At 38.1% G+C, this 24283-nt stretch overlaps 1 protein-coding gene across 1 annotated transcript in view; it reads left to right on the forward strand.

Moving 5' to 3' along the window:
• The first annotated feature begins 21600 nt into the window (after positions 1 to 21600).
• The window catches only part of POC1A (POC1 centriolar protein A), a 39679-nt gene continuing 36996 nt past the window's right edge, over positions 21601 to 24283 (forward strand). The window contains exon 1 of the mRNA XM_087887735.1: positions 21601 to 21849. The gene's annotated coding sequence lies outside the window, so the exon portion shown is untranslated. The remainder of the gene's footprint in view (positions 21850 to 24283) is intronic.

The following is a 24283-nucleotide window of genomic DNA, read 5'->3' on the forward strand; positions in this document are numbered from 1 at the left end:
TTATTGAAAGAAAATTTAATATTTTAATAATTTATTATTCCTATTTACTGTTAAAAACTAGTTTTACCTGTTCCCCTTTTTCCATGTTCTAAGGGTTGGAGGTTGATGGTTAAAATTGCACAGACACTTAAGACATTATTGTACCAATGTTAGGAAACTGCAGTCATAAGCACATTCAATTGAGAATTAAACTCGCTGAATTTACAAATCATATCATCATCATCATCATTTTAGCCATTGTCTATCCACTGTAGGATGAAGGCCTCTTCCACATGTTTCCAACATATACAGTCCTGAGCTTTCTTTTGCCAGTTGGGCCTGCAATACTTGCTGATCCATCTTCTTCGGGTCTCTTTCATGGATGCTTTTTATCAAGTGGGATCCATTCTGTGACTGCCTTGGTCCACCTGCCATCAGTTTTTACTATGTGACCAGCCCATTTCCATTTCAATTCTTTTACTCTCTTGATGATGCTGAGCAAGTGTCTTTCCATGGTTCGTTGCGCCACTCGTAGTTTTTGTATTGATTCTGAGGTTAGTGTCCATGATTCACAGGCATATGTTAGAGCAGGTAGCACACTGATCAAAAACTTTTCTCTTAAGGCATAGGGGGAGGTTGTTCTTGAAAATTATGCTTAGCTTGTCGAATGCCTGCCAACCATTTTTAACAACGCCATTCAATTTTCTTTATTGTATCATCTTCCATTGAGATCCATTGGCCAAGGTTTATGTAGTGGTCTATTATATATAGTTCTTCTCAAGATATATATTTTTTAGTCCTTCAAGTTAATTTATTAAAAATAGCCTAAATTATATAAATGATCACAAGTGATGCAATATCAACATAAAATTAAGTTGAACTGCCTCAGCCAGGCTACATCAGATGCGATGGAGTTGTCTAAAATTTAAGGGATGGTCCCCGAGAAAAATTGCTTTGTGGCATCCATAATCTGTTTAGTAGAATCTTAAATAGATTTCACTGAATTTAAATTACCTTAGCATTTTATCCAAAGTTACAATACTATTTCTTCAAAATATCTATATATTTTAAGAGCATCCAGATTAAAGAAAGAAAATAAAATACAGAAGTTTCAACTAATGTAAAAATCCCATGATGAAAAATGCTGTTACTGAAGTATTAACACCATGATGAGCAGCAAAGGTGTAATTATAGCAATACTGGTGAGAGTCACCTGTTTTCTACCATCACATCCACCCCTGATAGTTAAATGTGCCTAAAATGCACAACTTTTCTAGGCATTTCTGAAAGGATTCCAGTCACAGTGGTTTTTGTAACAAGAAATAGTTTACTTGTCTCAAAGGTCCATGGTAGTAATCCACATGTGAATTCTTTAGTGAATTAAAGGAAGTGCTAATTGTTTCATAATGCTGCTTACAAAACAAATTCCTTGCCTTAGAGATTTCTAATAGCATTGAAGAGAAAAACGGTTCATACTATTGCAAATGATTTAAATTCATATGTATTGTATGGATGCAGTTAAAGAAACAAATATTCAGTGGTTACCATGTCAAGAAAAACAAAATTATAACCACACTACTAGATGTTTAATTAATTATTTTGTTCCCAGAAATGGACATCTTTTGGGTGGCGCGGATTACGTTTATAGTAATTTTGTGGGGGCGGGGGGGAAGGAGGTTTGTAGTCATTGGGAAATCATGCGGGGTGGCAGGGTTGCATAGCACATATGGTTGGAATTTGGAAGAGAGATTTAAAAATACGCTATTTGTGCACATCTCTCACTTCTGCTTGCTGGAAGATCATGCCACTACTGATTTTTGATGCTTGTACTAATGAAATGTAATGATGCAATCATACCAGGGGTGAAATTCAAAAATTTTCTCTACCGGTTCTGTGGGTGTGGCTTGGTGGACATGGCAGGGGAAGGATATTGCAAAATCTCCATTCCCACCCCACTCTGGGGCCAGCCAGAGGTGGTATTTGCCGGTTCTTTGAACTACTCAAAATTTCCTCAAAATTTTTCTCCAGAACCTGTTAGAACCTGCTGGATTTCACCCTTGAATCATAGCTTGACTTTAGGGATCTCCAAAATAGGATTCTGAAGCAAAATAGGGCCTTGAAGCCATAGGCTGACTATTCATATTTTTGCTAATTGAAATAAATAGCTTCTGACTCCATTTTGCAATTTATTTGACAGCTTACCTCCATCATTTTTTATTTACTAGCTCAATTGTTACACAACAACGTCATATAATTAATATAATAAGCTATGGTTTTTTGGATAGAGAACACAAAGCTTTATCTGCCTAATTATCACTCTGGATTCATAAAGAGCAGGCTTAAAGGGATGAGTCATCTCTGAGCATTAATGCCTGAGCAGCAAAATAATCAAATGTTACTACATCCTTACTACTAGATCCCAAATGAAAAGTGGTTAGACGTGTTTGCTCAGTTTGGATGGTTTGCCTGCCAGTATCTATTATATTGTCTTTTGACTGAAGATGCTATAAGATGCTGTCAAATTGGAATCCATTTACTGCATTGTTTGATCTGCATTAGAAATTACAGAAGGCAAATGCCTTTAATCCAGACTCAGTCATTCCTGTTACTTGTCCTTTTTGGGGCTGGCCAACACTGCATCTCATACAGTGTAGCATCGATCTGTGACTTTTTAAACCAGCTGTGGCTTTTCTGGAATTGCATGGCTATTATGGGAAAAGATGCATTTGGTTTAAAGAAATACAGATAGGTAAGTATGCTCTGAAGCATCGTTTTGCCTTTGAATCTGAAGTGCTGCACAACCCTGTCAAAGTTATTAAAAGGGAATGTTTCCTTCTGAAAGAAGGTGCCGACCCGAAGCAGATTTCCAACTATAGACCTATCTCACTGCTTAACGCAGACTACAAATTATTTATGACTATAATAGCGGAGAGATTCAAGAAAATTTTAAACCGATGGATACATAAGGATCAAAATGGTTTTCTCCCAGGGAGACAGATTAGAGACAATTTGAGAACAGTTTTAAATACCATTGAATATTATGAACAACACCCTGGAAAACAGATGGCTTTAATGTTTGTTGATGCCCAAAAGGCATTCGACAATCTGAATTGGACCTTCATGATAAACCAAATAGATCTAATGGGATTCGGGACTAACTTTAGGAGGATGATAGAGAATATTTACCAAAACCAGAGGGCAAATATATTAGTTAACGGAGACAGAACCCAGACATTTCAGATCCAAAGAGGAGTCAGGCAGGGATGTCCCCTATCCCCCTTACTTTACATTCTAGCATTAGAGGTCTTACTTAGAAGGATTAGAACTAACGAAAATATCAAAGGATTGAAGATTAGGAAGGAAATATTTAAAACACAGGCTTTTGCGGACGATGTTGCCTTCATATTAGAAGACCCATTAGACACCGGCTCAAAATTAATGCAGGAAGTTCAGAACTATGGAGAAGTCGCGGGCCTTAAACTTAATAAGAACAAAACCAAAATAATTGTGAAAAATATGACAAACCTACAAACGAAAGAATTAGAAGATTTATTAGGCCTCCAGGTAGTTAAGAAGATAAAATATCTGGGAATATGGATTACGGCGAGACTCTCTTCATTAAAAGATGATAACTATAGCCCTTTATTGCAGAAAACTAATCAAGACCTTGATAGGTGGAGGAGGCTTAAATTGTCCCTGACTGGTAAAATTGCGGCGATCAAAATGAATATTTTACCGAAATTTCTATTTCAAAATATACCGATATCACTAGATAAAAAATTTTTTTCGGATCTGAATAAACATATCAGGAATTTTTTGTGGGAGGGTAAGAAATCGAGGATTTCTCTCAAGACACTTCAAGGGAAAAGAAATTTGGGAGGGTTCGGGCTCCCTGACTGGGAATCATATCAAAAGGCGGCAAAAATAATTTGGATAAAGGAGTGGATCAAATTACAAGAAGGTAGAATCTTGACACTAGAAGGACACGATCTCCTTGAAGGATGGCACGCTTATCTCTGGGACATAAAGGATAGGAAGAAAACTCATTTCTATAAACATAAAATTAGAGAGACATTGATCCGTACGTGGCTGGAAATTAGACAGAAGATATATACCAAGGTTCCTAGCTGGTTGTCGATTATGGATGCTCTAGTGGCCCCAAATAGAAGAGGGAACTATAAAATGGGCACATATAAGGATATCTTGGATGAAGAAGGGAAGCTCAAGCCCTTGGAAGTGTTGAGGGACCAGGGGTTTATTCTGGATTGGTGGAAATATCTTCAGATTAAGTCTAGATTTCAAGAAGATAGAGATAAATGTGGTATTGAAATGAAATATGGATATTTTGACAAAATTATTTGGGGACCAGATAAGAAAATGCTATCGAAAATCTATAACTTTATATTAGATGAGGATAGAGCCGAGAAGATAGCTAAAAATCAGCTAAGCATTTGGGAGAAAAATTTAGGATATGGCCTTAATTTCAATGACTGGGAGATAGCTTGGAACAGAAATCTCAAAATAACGAAATCGGTAACATTCAGGGAAAATCACTACAAAATGCTGCATAGGTGGTACCTAGCCCCGGACAGGCTGGCCAAAATATTTCCAAATTCCTCTGCTTTATGTTGGAAATGTGGAAAGACGGTCGGCACCTTTTACCATCTGTGGTGGACTTGCCCTGAGACCAAAAAGTTTTGGTTAAAGATCCGACTCTGGCTCTCGGAAATAATGGGACAAGATGTAGCCCTGGCCCCGGAATCCTTCCTCCTAGGTATGATTGAAGATGGTCTCGACAACAATAAAACCCAACTGGCAATTCAAATTATTACTGCGGCTAGATTAGCCTTTGCGAAACTCTGGAAATCCAACTCTACCCCCTCTGAAGAAGCATTAATAAATAAAATTCTAGAGTGCGCAGAGATGGCTAAATTGACGAGCGAGCTAAAAAATGAAGAGAACTTCAAGTACTACGAAGTATGGGGAATTTGGTATAACTGGTTAAAGAATAGGATAAAAATATGATAATAGGCTACGATTTGTTAGACACCTGAAATGGACTTAATTGTATAGAAATGTAGAGAATTGTATAGAACTGTATACTGTATAGCTATGGATGGAATTCACTTAATGTTTGATCTATGAAATGTGTAAACATTGCACCTCGGATCAAGATTGTGATTGTACATTGTCTTTTTAAAAAATTGGAAAATTCAATAAAGTATTTATAAAAAAAAATAAAAAAAAATAAAAGGGAATGTTTCCATTTCCATACATATTCATTAATAGTTCTTTCTTAATATCTTTACTTTAAAAGACTGTAGTACCAAATTAAACTCAGTATTCATGATACAATACATAATTATTTTTGAAATGTGCAAACATTTTGTTTTATCTCCCCAACAATACTAAGGAAGATATCTTTGTTTTTACAGGTACGTTTATGGTTTTGGTTTTGCACAATCCAGTTTACTTTCTACTGTATACTCTCCAGATTCAGGAGAGCCTTATCTTTAGCTGGATTCAATGCTTTCCCCTCAGCTGTCTTGGCAGGGAAATATAGGAAAACCCCATATAAAAGGCACTGTGATATGGGTACCATAGAAACCATGGCTCACGTTCTTCTGTGTTGCCAGTTCTTAAGGGACATTTGCCACCAGTTGATTACCCCTTTTTATTTAAATTTCTGGGGCAGTCTATGATTTTTATTTGCACTGTCTCTTAAACAATCAAGACAAATTTATTTCTCTTAAAAGTAGCCAAATTTTGCTATATTATATGTAAGTGTGTCCCACAATCATTCTTCTTGTTAGGGGATAGTTTTCTGTTGTTCGTTTTGTTGAATATGCTTTTACTGGTCAATGACCAAAATAAAGGTTTTCTCTTCTACTGTGTGCTGATATGAATTGCGGAGGAAATAAAATGTCAAAATAACCTAAGGAATTGTAATACTGAGAGAAAGAAATATATATGGGAAACAAATGGAACATGGCAAGAATGAAGAAAACAACAAACTAATCTGGATTGAATTATCTGTCTTGCTGGATGCTAAACATCCCTGCATTTTAAGCAATAAGCAATAAGTAAACAACCATAAAGTAATAAGAAATCATCAACGCCTATCTCTCAATACTATAATATTGATAATTGGTCCCTAATAAAAAATTCTCCTTCACAGTTTCAACCCTAACTCAGCTGGGTGACTTATGTTCAGTCATTCTGCCGGAGACCAACTCACTTCAGAGTTTCGTTTTGTAAAGAAAATAAGAGAAGAAAGGAGTATTGGATATTGGATGTTGCTGTCAAAGGGCTAGAAATAATTCAAAAATCATTCTCTGCATGCTCCCCTTATCCTTTTTTTAAATGCTTATAGTATTTAATTAGGTAAGCAGATAAATATATGGAGTTCTATGATGAGGAAATTAAATCTGCTATTTCATCATCAACTTTATTCACTTATCTATTGCCAGGAGAACAGGAGACTTGACAGATCAAAGCAACACAAGATAATGGATATGCTAGCAGAGTTTAAAAATAAGGCCACATGATTTAAAATTGTGCTATTAAGAAATTGTCCCATTGCAATTATTGTAATTGCATAAGTAAGTGCACAATCCTCCAGCTACTCCTTTTTAGTCCATGTATGATATCCCTAAGATGCTAGTGTAATGGTAGTGTTTGCATGCCAATACCTCTTAAACATTTTTAAACTTTCAGAAATGCCATTTGCATGAACGCTGATATTTTTGTCAAGGGAACCAGGTTAGTTGGTACCAGTAATCAGCTATTTTGTTAATTCACAGTACAAATCTTAAATATATAAAAGCGAAAACCACTCACACCGTAATAATGAAATCTCCAGAACCGTAAAGCCTACAAACTTGAAATTTGCCACAAATGTTCATCTTGGCTTTTAGGTGCTCACTAAGAAAGGATTTTTCAAAATGATCACCAGAGCATTAGTATTTCCTATATTATTATTAACATGCTCTGATGCTAAGGAGTTCTACTCCCTCTCCCCACCTGAAAAAAAATCTGTTCCAAATGTAAAACACAAGCAGAGGAGAGGAGTTTCAGTTTCAGTTTTACTTTCACAGCAGCAACCAGGGGATAGGATAGGGGAGGCTTCTGTGGGGCAAAGCTGAGGGAGAGAGGGGGATAGGATAGGGGAGGCTTCTGTGGGGCAAGGCTGAGGGAGAGAGGGGGATAGGATAGGGGAGGCTTCTGTGGGGCAAGGCTGAGGGAGAGAGGGGGATAGGATAGGGGAGGCTTCTATGGGGCAAGGCTGAGGGAGAAGCAGATAGAATAGGGGAGGCTTCTTGGGGCAAGGCTGAGGGAGAGTGGGGATAGGATAGGAGACATTTCTGTGGGGCAAGGCTGAGGGACAGAAGGGGAAAGGATTGGCCAATCGTAACTACTCAGTAATTTTCAAGTTGTGTCGATTTATCAAGCCCCATCACATAGTTTTGTGGCGAAGCACGGGTATCCAACTAGTGTGTATATGCTTCAGTGTCCTCACCCTTGACGCATTTCACATAGACCTTGAACTTCAAGTGCCCTGAGAGTGGTTCTTTCAAATTCCTGATGATGCATGGATCAAAACAAAATAATTTCTTCCCAGGCTATTTATTTTGAATATGGCATAATTCATTTTTATGAAGTTCCATGAGAGATTGTTTTCTAAGTCCCTGAGTTCAAATAATTATAAAGTGTTGCACTGGCTTCATTGTTTTTCTTACTAATGTTTCTAACTTGTTTTCATACATAGTTTTATTTTTTTTATTAAAAAAAATTTCTCTAAGGACTTATATGTTGACCATAATTACAGTTTCTCAGCCTTGCAAGAAATGGCTGAAGTCCTTATTAATGCTTAAAATCCCTCTTAATTGCAAGGGAAAGATCCCTTAGATATGTCTGCTATTGGAATGAGAGCACTGCCTATGGTTAGATAAGAGCTGGATCAAAAGTTTTAAATCAAAACAACTCCGCTTTGCAGTTCCTGGAGTGTAGATGACACACTATATTTCTCTATTAAATTCTTCAGTTTGTGGCTCCTCTTAGCCAAAAGACTTCTGTGAGAACAGGAAACTCCAGTGTAGTTGTAAGTTAATTCAGAGCCTTTGATTTATTGATTGCATTTATAGTTCACTTTTCCTCTGAAAGCACACAGGGTAGTACAAATTAAGAATTCTCCCCTAATTTTATCCCCAGAGCAATAACTGTGTGAGAAAGACTGAGATACAAACTAACTGATTCAAAAACATCCAGTATACTTGTGTGGCCCACTATGAACTTGGATCTTGGTCTCTTTAAGTCTAATGCCAATATTTCAATCCCTACACTAAGGGTTATAGTCCAATTGAATCCCTCGCTTGCCAGAAAGGAGAAGACCAGACAAGCCTCCAGAGGAGAAGAACTGCAAGGGACTTTCCTCTTCTGTCCTGCCAAAAAAAAAAGAAAAGAAAAGAAAAGTTTCTCCAACTGAGAGTTGTTTTGGGACTGTGAAATCAAAGCCATCGGCCAGAAAAAGAAAAATTCTCGTTTTAGTTGTAGCACCCTGTTTTTTAATAGAGCTGAAAGTTAAGAAGGTAGACAAGAATTCTGTTGTGCTTAGCGATACTTTGTGACTGAGTAATAATGCTAAATCAATTAGGCTATGTATTTTGTTTAGATAAATATTTATTTAGTAAAAGAGCATTAGTCAAACATTCAGTAAATTAGTAACACATGTCTGAATTCTTAAGTTTTCTAAATAAAGCAACTGGGGCAAGTAATGTTCTACATAACATTGTTGCTCTAGTCTAGAAAGTACCAGAAAGCAACATTTTATGAGCCCCATTGCAGAAGGGTTTGAACCTTCCCTCAATTTGAGTGCATACTGTAGTCACTCCAGAGGTTGACATTTTCTATCTCACGAAACATTTGATTTGACAGGCCTGCCCAGTCACAAGCCTACTATTTAAGAGGAAGTAAAAGTTACTCCTAATCCAGAAGTTTCTCCTTACCATTCCATGATGCCTTTTCCATTTTTTAGGAGCAACTGAGCACCTCTCCAAACAAAAGATTCAATTGTAGCTATTTTTATTTTTTAAAGAATACTTTGAAATAATAATTAAAAAAAACAAAAAACTCCCAAGCATTTTAACTGCAACCCTCAAGTGACACAAAGAGTCCTGCTAGTGACAAAGAGGAAGTACGCATTGGAATATCAGAAATATACTGGCTAGGCACTATTGAAACAGACTATCAGCCATTCAAGACCCTGTGTAATGATGATAAAAATGTGTAAACATGATTCTAATGTGGAACAAAGCCACAGCTAAGACTTCTTGAATTAGAATTTGTCCTCTTTTTTGTCAGAAACTCTGCTTAGGGCATCCTGCCTGTCTTTGTCGCTGAAGATCAGCAATCTCTGTAGTATCTGAGCTGGGCCAGCAGTGCTGTTTACAGACCATCTTGGTTATGGCTTTCAAAGGAAACCGTGTTCTTGGAGCAAGAAAGGAAAACCCCAAATAATTTTCAATTACATTGAGATAAAGTTGGATTCTTTTTGCTGAACTGTTACATGCATGTGGAAACGTAGCTATGGTTAAATCTCCTTTCCTTTTGCACCCTTTTTGAACAAGAAATTTTGACTACAGTATACTATAATTCTTCCTGCTTCCTTATCACTTGTCCTTGGTTTTCTCTCTGGCCCAGCTAAGTCCCCCCACCCCCCAGTGTGAGTAAATGCAGCTGCCCTTGGAAGGAGAAAAGGGAGGTGCAGTTGCCCAGACTAACTGCAGCCATTCCTCCTCCCCCACTTGGGACCTCAGAGTGTCTTCCGCCTTGGTCTTAGATACAAGGTCTTTTCTCTTGTATACAGCACATTCTGCAAAACATTTCCTTCAATGTTTCTGTCTCCTCTTTACTACAAAATCCTTAAACACAAATGCTTCCCACATTGGAACATCAGGTAGAAAACCATTATTTGTCACCAGATCACTAGAATTCTCTGCAAAATCACCCACACCACAAAGGACTGGGTAACCAGGAAAATAGCCAAGACCAATCCCATTGCTTGGTTATGCTATTCAGATACACACACACACACACACACACACACACACACACACACACACACACACACACACTGCAGGTGGTATTCAGCAGGTTCTAACCAGTTCTGGAGAACCAGTAGAAGAAATTTTGAGTAGTTCAGAGAACCGGTAAATACCACCTCTGACTAGCCCCACCCCCATCTATTCTCTGCCTCCCAGGTCCCAGCTGATTGGGAGGAAATGGGAATTTTGCAGGATCCTTTCCCTGGAGTGGGGTGGGAATAGAGATTTTACATGCCATGCCCACCATGCCATGCCCACCAAACCACGCCCACAAAACCGGTAGTAAAAATTTTTGAATCCCACCAGTGACACATATATATCATCCTTGCAGATAATCAATATGGTGTGCTTAATACTTTGAGCCTCTTGTTCAGTTTTACTGTTCATATACTGTACAGGTGGTAAGGTAGGCTGGTCCATGACAAATACTGCAGCTTCTGGGCTATGGTCTTAAAGATTATCCGTAGTTCAACTGAAATATAACTCCTAGGTCAACTGAAAACAAATCTTAGCTATAAAACAGCAAAAAAAAAATGCTAATAAAATAATCATATTTGCTTTATATGGATGATCTGAAGCTTTCTGGAAAGTCAGAAATCAAAATCCCATCATTGACAAATACTGAGAATTTTTAGCACAATGGAATTTAGACCTAGAGAAATGTGCTACAGTGGTAATAAATTGGGATAAAGTCATCAGGATGAAACCTACAAGTGATCTCCCTGAGTCAATCTGAGAGCGAAATGGGCAGTATTTACTTTTTGATAAATAAATAAAACTAGGCATTTTAACAATTGGATAACATCAACCATGGACAAGTTAAAATGTGACTAGTAAAGAATACATCCCAAGAGTGAGAAAATTGCTAAAGATAAAGCACCATCAATACTGGGGCCATACCAGGGGTGGGTTCTACTTACCTTTACTATCAGTTCGCAGCGAGGCCGTGCATGTGCAGAAGCGGTTTCATGATGTTGGGATCGGTTGGCGGAGCCTCCCGCCGGTTTTACTACCGGTTCTATAGAACCGATGCGAACCGGGGGCAACCCACCACTGGCCCACACCCACCTGTGTTTCATATACTGTTGGAATTATTAACTGGGCAGAAACTGAACTGGACAGTTTGGACTAAAAAATAAGAAAATTCATGACTATTCACTGTGCACTACATCCTCGTAGTGATATTAAGATATGGATCATATTTGCTTCACAGAAATGGAGGCAGAGGTTTTCTTTGAGTCACACTGTTGAAGAAGAAAAATATACATTGGCTAACTATATAAAAGAGAGGCAAGAACAAGCATTGATGCAAGTTACAAATTGGAATTTACTAAAGATACAGAAAACAAAAAGTATCGAAATAATGTAATTATTTTGAAAAGCATTACATGGTCAGTTTCTACAAAAGATCAAGGTGACAGTAGATAAAGATAAAAACCTAGCAATGGCATTAAAACCCTGGCAACTGGAACATTTAAAGAAACCCTGAAAGTTTGATTTTGGCTGCGCAAGACCAAGCTATTTCAACCAATGAAATCAAGGCCTGAATTGAGAAATTGTCTAATAATTCAAGTACAGACTGTGCAATGAAACAGAAAAAACAGTAGGTCATATATTTGGCTCATGCAAGATTGCACAAGCTGATTATAAACCATCTAACACAGTTGCCAAAATGATTCACTGGAACATCTATAAAAAATATCACGTGCCAGTAATGAAAACTTGGTGGGAACCTAGAGGTGAAAATCCAGGTAGTCTTAAACTTACAACCATAATTGAGCCCAAAATTTCTGTTGTTAAGTGAGATATTTGTTATGTGAGTTTTGCCCAATTTTACAAACTTTGTCACCACAGTTTTTAAGTGAATCACTGTAGTTGTTAAGTGAGTAACACGGTTGTTAAGTGAATCTGGCTTCCCCATTGACTTTGCTTGTCAGAAGGTCACAAAAAGTGATCACATGATTCCAATCCAGGACACTGCAATGGTGTCAATATGAATCAGTTGCCGAGCATCTGAATTTTGATCACATGACCATGGGGAAGCTGCAATAAACATAAGTGTGAAAAACGGTCTTAAGTCACTTTTTTCAATGCCATTGCAACTTTGAATGATCACTAAATGAATGGTTGTAAATTCAGGTCTAACTGTAGTAGAAAATGAGCAGGTTAAAATATTGTGGAATTTCTGATAAACTGATAAAGTCTTGGCTCACAACACACCAGATTTAACTGTCACCATTTGTCAATTGCAAAAGGGAGCTTTATTTGGATTAGTTTACATACTTTTAACACAATCAAATATCAACATCTGCCTATACTAAGTTCTTGGAAAGGACTCAATAGGTCCACAAGAATACCAAATCAAGTCTAAGGATTTGGCTGACTCTGCAGCCAACTATAATAATATATAAAATTATCTTGGGAAAGAGTGCATATAGGTAAAATTCTCAGAACTATGAGGAGGCACATATGAATATGATGATGTATATACATTTTTTGCCTTTCTAGGTTGAATTTGCAAACTCTTAAAAATAATAGGAATATGAGCCTATGAATGTGAATGAAACTCCAAATGGGCAGATTTGCCTTGCTACTTTGAAATACCTGGAATAATCCAGTGGTGGGTTGCTCCCGGTTCGGTCCGGTTCTATAGAACCGATAGTAAAATGGCAGGAGGCTCCGCCCACCCGCCCACCCGCCATGATGTCATTGTGGGTGATCTGTGTATGCTTCCCCTGCGTACCAGTAGTAAAGGTAAGTGGAACCCACCCAGGGGTGGGTTCTACTTACCTTTACTACCGGTTCGCAGCGGGGCTGCACAAGCGCAGAAGCATTTTCATGATGTCGGGGTTGGTGGGTGGAGCTTCCCGCCGGTTTTACTACTGGTTCTATAGAACCGGGAGCAACCCACCACTGAACCCACCCCTGGAATGATCCTATTACTAAAACACTCCATTTGTTTTAACAAATGCCTCAACATTGTTACTAATCTTCCATTGTACTGTAGCATTCCACATGCTACATGAAGTTTCTGTCTGGCCTCCACCACTAGTAAAATAATTTTATTCACTCAGCAAATGAGTTTCTGTACTTATTGCCTTAGCACATGGAAATAAAAATATATGCCAAAATTACCTGATGCTTGACATTTCTCAGAATAAAACACATAATAAATTTAACCCATTCCTGAATATTTTAAAATTGTACATAGGACAAAGGTCCCATTTATTTGATGTAATTAAATATTTACCTACTGTGGAGGTAATTTACAAAATAATCAATGGTGAGCTATCATTACATATTTTCTTGGAAAAATAAAGGACAAACCTGGTAAAAGGGCAAATGTCAAGGGCGTTTATAAGGATAAAAAAGTATTCTTTTATGATTATAACTCTGCTTTACAACAGAAAATTCAAGAGCAAAACCAAAGAAATTGAACATAATTCAGTTTCCATATTTTTCACATTAATGTGAAAGATTGTATTGTAGTAATACTTGTATGGTAAATTATCAAAATAAAGGATAAAAGTGAGATTTTGAAAAATCAATCTAAAGGACAGCTTTCTGAAATAAATGACTGTCCTTTATAATAAAGAATGTGTGGTCACTGTAGCTATAAATCTTTTTCAGTATTGGCCAGCTGGAATTCCCATGGCAACTGGTATGCTGAATTAAAGCAGCTAAAAGAAAAAAAACAAACCTAAACTCAAATGAAATTGTTAGCAATATACAGCTATTAAAATATTATAAAAAAATACAAAATACAAAATAGTAGCATTACAGGAGTACTCTAAGTCTTATGATGCTAGAATATTGGGGATTCAGACATAAAGCAGTTGAGTCTCAAAAGCAATGAAATAGCAGATTGATATCAACATTGTATGGTGTTTGTGTTATGTTACAATTCCAGCTAGATTAATTTTAGGAGCAATTCATAAATGTGACAGTAATTTGATACCTGAGACCTCTACACTTTATATTTTTTGGGTATTTTCATTATCTGTTGATGTAGGTATGCATTAGATCAGGAGTGTCAAACTCAGGCTGTGGGTGGGGGGTCGCCCTGGAAACAGTGAAGGACCAGCTCGCAGTCCCTCTGCCAGTCAAAACGGAGCTCAGGAGGGTGAGGGCTGCCCTTGCGACCTCCATTTTCACTGGCAGAGGATTGCAGGAGGCTGTTGCAGCTGAAAATAGAGTTTGGGAGCCTGCTTTTGCTGGCAGAGCACTTGGGCCACCACAGGCATCCCCAACACAAGTGATGTTGAGCTGGCCATACCCACCCTGGCCCCCCGAGGTCAAACACAAGCCTGATGCAGCCCTCAATGAAATTAAGTTTGACACCACTGCATAAGATGTGTGTGTGTGTATATATATATATATATAATTTTCCCCAGGAGATAACATGGGATTTCCCTTTATTTCCAGAACAAGAACTTGAAAAATAGTTTAACTTCAGAGAAAGGAACCAGAGAGGAAACAGGTCTACAAAAATATTCCTATGAATCAATGAGTAATTACAGTTTGACCACAGTGCACGTCACTACAGCGGAGTAGACCAATGATCTTTGTGCCTGTTCAAGGGCCTTTGTTACTGTTTAATGATCTGCTACTTTAAAACCACACCTGGACCAAACAGCTTTTTCTGATTGTCTTTCCACAGGGGGTAGTTCTCTGACTGCCCTTCTAGAGAACTGTCCTCTGCAAAAAAAACCATGGCAGGTGGTTTCCTGGTCTGATTTGTAAGGCTATGCTTCTGGAGTTTGTTTTTTGTGTGGCCATATACATGCAAACGCCGATTTGACATATGTAAAAACCTGAGCTGCATAAAAAAAAAAAGCATCTTCCAAAACTCCCAAACTCCATATTGAAAAGTCAGAAGCTTTAGTTTCTTACTTGAAACATGGCATGTTTCTGTAAAAACCACATTTTTTTCTCCATATGAATTTAGAGCTAGTTACCCACCTTTATCCAAATCCTGGTATAGCAGGTGACACCCCAAATTCTATTTTTGGAAATCTCTCCTACTATAGATGCTGAAAATCAGGGGTGTGCTTTACCCATTTCTCTACTTGAAGAATGTCCTCTTGCTGTTCTCCATTAAATCCCATACTTGTAGGACTTCAGTTGGGTCTATAATTTAGGATTGTAGCAGGTCTGTAGTTTATATAGTGCTGTCTGTTTTTAATTACTCATTTTGATTTCATTATTTTTTTCTTTTATTGTGCACTTTCTTGGAAAGTACCTTATACTAAAATGCAAACATAACATTGAAATTAACCAACACCTTGTTATCTTCCTGCATACATTTTCATAAAGTTTCATAGAGCACAATATTGTTTTACATATCCCAAATCTAAAATGCTACATTCCTTTTTATTAATATATATGAGAAGTAAACATTATGAAAATTAATCGATTTTCTTTTTTTTAGTTTACTTCCTTTAAATATTGCTCACTGATATTTTTGTTTTAGTCACTTATTCGTTTAACTTCTGTCTTTGTTAGTTTAGCCAAATAGGAAGATTTAACAAAGACACCAAATCTGTCATGCGTGGGGGTGGGGGTGGGGAATCCCAGTTAAGGAAATAATAGTTGTTTGGTATTTCTCATACCGAGGGACTTCCGTATAGAATAGGATTAGGATTCCATGTCCAAGCTGCAGAGGCCGTTTCCCAGAGTGGTTGCATTTCTGAGAATTACAATCCCAAACCTTAGAAAATCCAAAGTAACTTCTACTTTGTATTTCTGATTTCAGGTTGAAATTCAGCTGAGAAGTATCTCCTTGGGCATTTGTAGTAGAAACAGCTTTAATACCAAACAGTCCATTTTTGGTATAGGTAGGCCTGGGTTGGCCATCCAGGTCCCATCAATGAATCAATCTCATCTCTGTTGGTGTGCCTCTTCTTTTCAATAGCACCCCCACTCTGATATTTGTATGGTCCAAACTCTGCTGTCCCTTAGGAGGTCCCTGAAGCAGGGGTGAAATGCTCCCGATTTGGACTGGATCGCCTGATCCTGTAGCGATGACGGCGGGTGGTTCGGAGAACCGGTAACAAAAATTCCTGCCCACCTCCCATGCCCAGCTGAGCCGCACAATCATCAGAGCCTTTTTTTTTTTAACTTTTAAAAGCATTTTTTCTTCGGCCGAAAAAAAATGGGATCATCAGAGCCTTTTAAAAGAATTTTTTCTACAACCTCTTCGGCCAAAGAGGTTGTAGAAAAAATGCTTTTAAAAGTAAAAAAAAAAAAAGTTGGCCACGCCCACCCAGTCACATTACCCCCCCCCCCAAGCCACGCCACAGAACCAGTAGTAATAAATTTTACATTTCACCACTGCCCTGAAGGCCTTACTTTGCCTACAGACACTGGGCTAGAATATGGTGTGTATATGGTTGTCAATCCTTCCCTGGCATGGTTGCTTTTATTGTGATTCTTTTGTCTGTTTCTACTTTGTTATTTTTTTTTTCATCCTTTTGTAAACTACCCAGGATCACTTGGCAGGGAAAATTGAATAAATAAAAGAAATGTACTCAGTACTATAGAGAGCATTTGAAAACCTGGTGAGCTAGATTTCTCAATGTCAAAATTATCACATTAAAATAAAAAAAATGATACATTCCAACAGGAAAGGTTTGCTGGCTAGTTCCCAAACAAGTTTGGCAATGCTTGACTAGACTTCTAGGCTCAAACTGAGATGAAGGCTAGATGAAGACTTTTTTATTGAAGGCTAATATGAAGCCTCTGAAAGACTTGAGCTGTGTTCTGTAACATGAACATGTAATCTCTCCTTACAACTTAATTATAGCAGTTCTTTCCCCTACCCTTCCACAGTTTGATGGACATTTTGTGGCCTTGAAGCTGATTGACTCCTTGTGGTAGACAAAACTGTCATCTCTGCTCTAAAAAGCAGTTAGGTTTTCAACTATCCTGTTCTGCATTCTACAACGCTTCCCATTCTGTGTGTCTAGAAGAAGCAGGAATCCCTGTTTCTTTTTGACCCAACAGTATGACACAAAAGGAACATTTCTCCTCCTTGCTGCATCATCATGCTGACTGGGACCTCCCCTTTCCTCTTCCTCCTTGGAGTCCTATTCTTTGATAATAGCTGACCAGTCAGCCTCAATTTCATCTTTCTTTCTTTCTTTCTTTCTTTCTTTCTTTCTTTCTTTCTTTCTTTCTTTCTTTCTTTCTTTCTTTCTTTCTTTCTTTCTTTCTTTCTTTCTTTCTTTCTTTCTCTTCCTTCCTTCCTTCCTTCCTTCCTTCCTTCCTTCCTTCCTTTCCTTTCCTTTCTTTCTTTCCTTCCTTCCTTCCTTCCTTCCTTCCTTTTTCAGGAAGCACAGTTTCTTCCCATCTTAGAGGTTGTGAAGCAATAGAAAAATATGTTTCTACACTTCTCTCCTTGGTCATCAAACTGTCCATTGCTTAAGGTGACCAGATTTTAACATTGGTAAAGCGGGACACCATTGTGGGTGTGGCTTATTTTGTGGGTGTGGCTTGGAGGTCATGTGACTGGGTGGGCGTGGCTAGCTGGTCATGTGTCCGGATGGCCATGGCTATGTGTATAGGGACTACTCAGAGGGCTGAAAAAAGTCATTTCTGACAGATCCTCGCACTTTTGACTGGTCCTCACACTTATGACCATCCACACATTTATGCCCGTGCAGCATTCTTAACAACCATGTCACTCATTTCACAACTGCTTCTCTTCACTATGGTGACAAGATAGGGCAAAAAACGTAAAATGTGAGGACAGTCGTAAGTTTGAGGACTGGTCAAAAGTGCGAGGACCAGTCAAAAATAACTTTTTCAGCCCTCTGAGTAGTCCATATGCACAAAAGGACTAACCAGAGGGCTGAAAAAAGTCATTTCTGACAGGTCCTCGCACTTTTGACTGGTCCTCACACTTATGACCATCCTCACATTTATGCCCGTGCAGCATTCTTAACAACCATGTCACTCATTTCACAACTGCTTCTCTTCACCATGATGACAAGATAGGGCAAAAATGTAAAATGTGAGGACAGTCGTAAGTTCGAGGACTGGTCAAAAGTCTGAGGACCAGTCAAAAATAACTTTTTCAGCCCTCTGAGTAGTCCATATGCACAAAAGGACTAACCAGAGGGCTGAAAAAAGTCATTTCTGACAGGTCCTCGCACTTTTGACTGGTCCTCACACTTATGACCATCCTCACATTTATGCCTGTGCAGCATTCTTAACAACCATGTCACTCATTTCACAACTGCTTCTCTTCACCATGATGACAAGATAGGGCAAAAATGTAAAATGTGAGGACAGTCGTAAGTTCGAGGACTGGTCAAAAGTGTGAGGACCAGTCAAAAATAACTTTTTCAGCCCTCTGAGTAGTCCATATGCATAAAAGGATACAGCAATAGAGAGGGATGAAGGAAGGCAAGGGAAATTAGAGTAGGAGTGAGGGTAAGAGATGGAGGAAGAGAGGAGGAGAAGGAGAAAGGAAGAGGAAGTAGGGAGGAGAAGAAGAGGGTGGGGGGGAGAGAAAGTAAGAAGGAAAGAAAAGAGAGAGGTGGTAGGTTTGAGGAGAAAGATTGCTGTACAATAAAAAAGATGAAAGGGAAGAAAGCCAATCCCAAACAAATATAAAGATATTAAGATAAAGAATGAATTGTTAAACTTTAAAGAATAAAAGAGAACAAATATGAATAAATAGCAATAATTAGAAACACACATACAAACATACAATGTATTTTCTTTGAACAGAATATTTGGCTGGTTCACAAATTTAAACAGTGTTTAGTCATTTCAATTAAATTTACAATTTCTATATTTCCTTTTTGCCATATTTATTCCTCATCTATTTTTTTAAAAAAACAATATTACCCTTCATCCTCATCTCTAATCTTAATCAAATTCAATTTTTCCCTTCTATTCTATATTATACCCCTTCCCATTGTCATCTATTTTTATTTCCATCCTCACATTGGTTAATTATGTAATTATGTAATAGAGTTGTTTAATACAAATTAACATTTTAATATAAATCAATTAGTTATATAACTATCTTTTTTGTATATTAATCAATATGAACATGAATATTCCAATTATTTCCATGCAATCCAATTTCTTACAAATCAATTAATTATATTTACCAATAATAATAAACCAAATAATTTCCCCCATATATTCCTCCAAACCACAACTTAACCATTTCTGCTTTCAACACAATATACAATTAATAGTATCTCAGTTATTACAATTCCCTAGTTAAATAGAGCTTTTTTTCTTTTGTGTTTTAAAATCTTGAACTCTCTTTTGCCCTAAATTTCCCATTGTTTGCAGTTTTGCACCTACCTTTTTTGGTGAGGAAAAAGAAAAAGAAATCTCTCTGTGCCTCATTTTGTCACGTTGCAGCAAAGACCCTGCTTTACTTTCGCTTTCGCTTTTTCAGCATAGCTAGGGGAAAAAAAATCTGCTCCAGGAACTCTTTGCAGCTAGCAACAGAACAGAGTCCTGCGCAAAACAGCTGAGAGCAAATCAGCTGAGAGTGGGGAAGCCGAGCTAATCAACTTGTGCTAATTAACCTATGCGGAAGCTGTAAGGGGCTGTTTTTTCTATTTTTGCAGGCATCTGTCTACTCATTTGTTTTCTTTTAACACTGATCAGCTGTAGGGCGGCCCTTTGAAGCCCCGTGGCAAGAGTTTAAACAATTTTTTTTCCCTCTAGCCATCAGCTGGGACTCAGGAGGCAGCCGGGACTCAGGAGGCAGAATGAAAAATCGGGACTTTTTTAAAACGCCGCGGGACGCGGGACAAATTGCTAAAAATCGGGACTGTCCCGCCAAAAGCGGGATGTCTGGTGACCTTACCATTGCTCCTCTATACAGGACCAAGTTGCCTTATTTCTCTGTGTTAGAATTGCTGATAGCTGCAGTAGTTTTATTGTACAACCAGTTAGAAGCAAAGAACCTGAAACAAGACTGGCCCTTATAATAACAGTTATTATACCAATTTTTCTTCTTCATTTCTCCATTCAAGTAGAGCTTAATAATCAATATCTGAAGCTGAGCTCTCCCGAAACATATTGTGAATTCTAGACCTCTGTTGAAAATCATATGGTTGGTAAATCACCTGAAAAACCTGTTGAACAGGTTGATCTTGATAGCCAAAAAACTGCATTCTTGCTGATTGAAAGGATAAAGGATATTGTTACGGAAAGTTAAGTAACTGGATTATTTTTATTTTTGAATTTCAATTTCTTTAGAGTAGAGACAACTTCTAATTCGTTCAACTGTGACTTTTTTGAAACTTCAGGTTACGTCTGTGTTTCTCAGGCAACTGAAGAATGTGCTTTCCCAACCGTCTCTTAAATCCTTGTCAGATCAGGGACAATCTATCAGAGATGGACTGTTTCAAGGTGGAAGTGAAGGCTTGAGAGGGAATAAAGTTGGGCTATGTTAATGAAAACTTTAGCTACTACAGTACTAGGATGACATTTGAGATCCTTGACACATGGTAGATTGGTGATAAAATTCAGGGCAATTGTATATCAAGGCCTTCATATGCATATGCAAGTATTATATGAGTGTACATGACATAAAATTTTTGTGCATTTGAGGAAGTAGATTCTAGTCCATATTTGTTTATGCCACAATCAAACCTGTTAGTTTCAAGGAACCCAAAAACTCTTTATGGATTCCAGCTTTCAAGAAGCTGCCAGTAAACATGGATACAGGGTTTGTACATGAGAGAAGAATAAAGTTGGAATTATTCAGTAGAAAAATAGAAGGCAAGAGAAAGATTAAGCTTCATAAAATCTACCTTTATTTGACATACATGCATGGCAGTGGACTCTTTTCTATTGCTGCGTTCACATCTTCCTAGGAATGGCTAGAGCCCATGTTTAAGAGAACAAAGAATAGTACATAACAGTTCATGTAGTCCTACTGCAATTTATTATTTACAAAGTGGTTTTGTTGAGTATGGTTGCTGCACGACACATCGGCTCATACTGTGAAAAGATTCACCTATTAAGTTGTAGCTTGCTGTTTTTGACAAGGAAGCTTTGTTGTTGTGTTCTTTTCATATACACCGCCTGTGCCAGCAACCAGAGGTGGTTTTGACATTTCTTTTGTCACACTCCAGGATTTTACTTCAAGTGCCCATCAAATTGAAGCAAAGGTTAAGCAACCATAACTAAAATCTTTGTATGGCAGCAGCAGATGGATAATATAAAGCCTGAGGGATAAGGATTCTTACTTTGAATCCAGGGTAATTCATTGGCAATATAAAATGCATTTCTTCTTTTTAGGTCAAACTTCTATAGGAGTATGAAGAAGTAAACTGAGGACATATTTTAATTACTGGATTCTACTGTGATATGTCATAATTACCAACATGAAAGTAGCTGCTTGGGAATAATGAATTTTGTGACTTGCTTGTATTAGATAACAGGTATAATGTTTACTTATATAACATAGTGATGATCGTTTACAACATGAGGCATGAAAACCAGAGTAATTAATCCAGGTTCTAATGCCATTCAGGTGCATAATACTATAATGCCCCTAACACCCAGGAAGTGTGAATTTGGGCTGAAAAACATTGACAGTTAATCCTAAACATCTGGAGGACACTAAATGTGGGAAGCTGAATTAACCATTTTGCTTTTTCTTTCTTTGTGTTCAGGTGCAAATGCTGCTTCTCCATCCAAAAATGCACAATCTATACAGAGGGAGGGAAATATCAACAAGATTACAGGAATCCCAAGGTTATGAAACTACAAAGATCCTTTGGTAGGAAAACAAAAGCTTTTCATTGAAAAAAACTGCAATCAAAGTTTAATGATGCTGTGTATGCATGGAGGCCATGAATACTGGCTGATTGTTAGAGAGGGGACAGAAAACTACGCTGGGCATGAAATGAAACTAAGTTTCCTGAAGAAGGGCATGGATGACTGGAAGTATAAAAAGCTGATTTCCTTATGAAGTATTTTGTTATAGGTCTCATTGATCAGGGGCAAGTGATTTTGTTCATTGTAGTATCTAGTAGAAAAAAGTAGAAAAAAGAAAATGGATTTAACTTGTTTGTTGCATAATTACTTGGAAGTAGAGTGATTTTTAAAGCTAGTTGCTCTATTATGTTTCCTTAACAAGCCCAATAAAAGATGGATAGAGAAATCTATCTATTGTTTATAAATTGAAATATATTTTTACTTTAAAATGTTGGTTTCCATCATCAATGTTGGTAACCTGTGAAGCCGTTGGCATCATGTAGAGATTAAAAATTTGAAATACATTGTTTATTTGTAATTATTATCTTATTATGCTAAAGTACCGTATTTTTCTGTCAATAAGACACATTCCCCCCTCCCCCCAAATTGGGTGGAAATATCTGTGCATTTTATAGAGCGAATGTTGGCGAAGCCCTGCCCACCCGCTGGCCGTCACCCTTTGGCCTCTGCCTCCCAGCAATTTGCCTCCTTGCATCAAACAGCCTGGTCAGCTTCAGCACAGCCTGATTTAGCACAAGCAGCTGATTGGCGTTTGGATCAGCCTCCTGGAATACCGCCAATCAGCTGTCCCATGCTGTGGGGATCACGGCCGCCCATTGCTGCTGTCACTGCCCATCGCCATCGCCACCTATTGCCATCTCTGCATGCCCCATTTTTGGCCTCTGTGCACCCCATTTTTGGCCTCCGCGTGGCCCGTTTTGGGCCTGTTCTAGGCGACGGGGATTGAAGTTGATGCCTATCGCTGCTGAACAGTGGCGGCAATGATTGGCAATGGGAGGGATCCCTGCCGCCTGGAATCGGCCAAAAATGGGACATGCGGAGGCCGAAAATGGGGTGTGCAGAAGCCACAAATGGGTCCCGCCGAGGCTGTGATAAGCGGCGCTGATGGGTGGCGATGGCGGCGATGGGCAGTGGTGATTCCCACAGCCTGGAACAGCTGATCGATAGTATTCTGGGACATCGATCCAACTGCCAATCAGCTGTTCGTGCTAAATCAGACTCTGCTGAAGCTGACCAGGCTATTTGCTCTTTGCTGCAAGGAGGCAAATTGCTGGGAGGCAGAGGCAGATTTTTTTTTCTTGTTTTCCTCCCCAAAAGCTAGGTGTGTCTTATGGTCCAGAGCACCTTATAGTGCAAAAAATATGGGTAATCAACAAAACAGCATTGAAGCATAAGCTCAAAATTGATAAGCATAAATACAAAAAAGGGAGAGAGGAGGATAAAGAACGATTGGAAATACGTTATAAACAAAACAGTTCCAAAATGTTAAGCATATTCTTTTTTGCCATGTTCTTTTTCCCATATCCTCAATCATCTTTTTCCTTGCTCCCCTTTGTTGAAGAAAGATGTTAGCAAACAACACATACCAATAGTCCCGACAAGCAGTTTACTGTCTTCCTTTTACCAAAGCTCAAGGCTTCACTTTCGTCTATTACTCTGTAGTCATTCCTCAGGGGATTAAGGCAGAGGGATAAGCAGAAATGCCATTGTTGTATTCTAAAGATGCTTATTTTTCTTTTCCTCATCCTAGCTGAGAAATGGCATTGAACTGGGAGCAGAGGGCACATCTGTGTCCACAAACTTACAGTGAAATTTTTCAGAGAATACTGAAGTGATTGAAAGCAATTTAAAAAAGAAACAAAGGTCTGGAGGAAAGGCTTGGGAAAGTCAGTCTTGGGACATTGCAGGAAGACAAAGTACATTTCACTTTGATCATTTGATATAATGGAAAAATAAAACCCTGCATTTCGAAATGAAGTTCTAGAATATACTAGATTAATTTTTAATTCCTTATTTGTGATAAGGTGAACATTTTTTTTTTTTTTAAAGAAGTTGAATCTGGATCTGGACTTTTGCAATGTGTATGAAGGCATGATTTGCCATATTTTTCAGAGTATAAGATGCAGCTTAGTTTTTGGGGAGGAAAATAGGGAAAAAAAATTTGCCTATAAGGTATTCATCTGACTAGCGTTCTTAGTCTGGTCAGCTTCAGCACATTAGTTTGCTGGTTTTTATCCCCTGCTTGAAGTGAATTTGAGAGAGATAAAGGAGTCTGGAAGGGTGATTAGTTAAATGGGTATATGGATAGGAGGTATATTACCGTAGGAGGATATAAAAGGGAGTAAGGATGTAATTTTATGAAAAAGAGAGGTAATTCTGGTATCAAATTATAACAGTAAGAAATCCTACGGATAATATTTTTGAATAGAGACAAT

Source organism: Pantherophis guttatus, chromosome 2, assembly GCF_059756535.1.
Source record: "Pantherophis guttatus breed Tessera chromosome 2, ASM5975653v1, whole genome shotgun sequence".
Classification (NCBI taxonomy): domain Eukaryota; kingdom Metazoa; phylum Chordata; class Lepidosauria; order Squamata; family Colubridae; genus Pantherophis; species Pantherophis guttatus.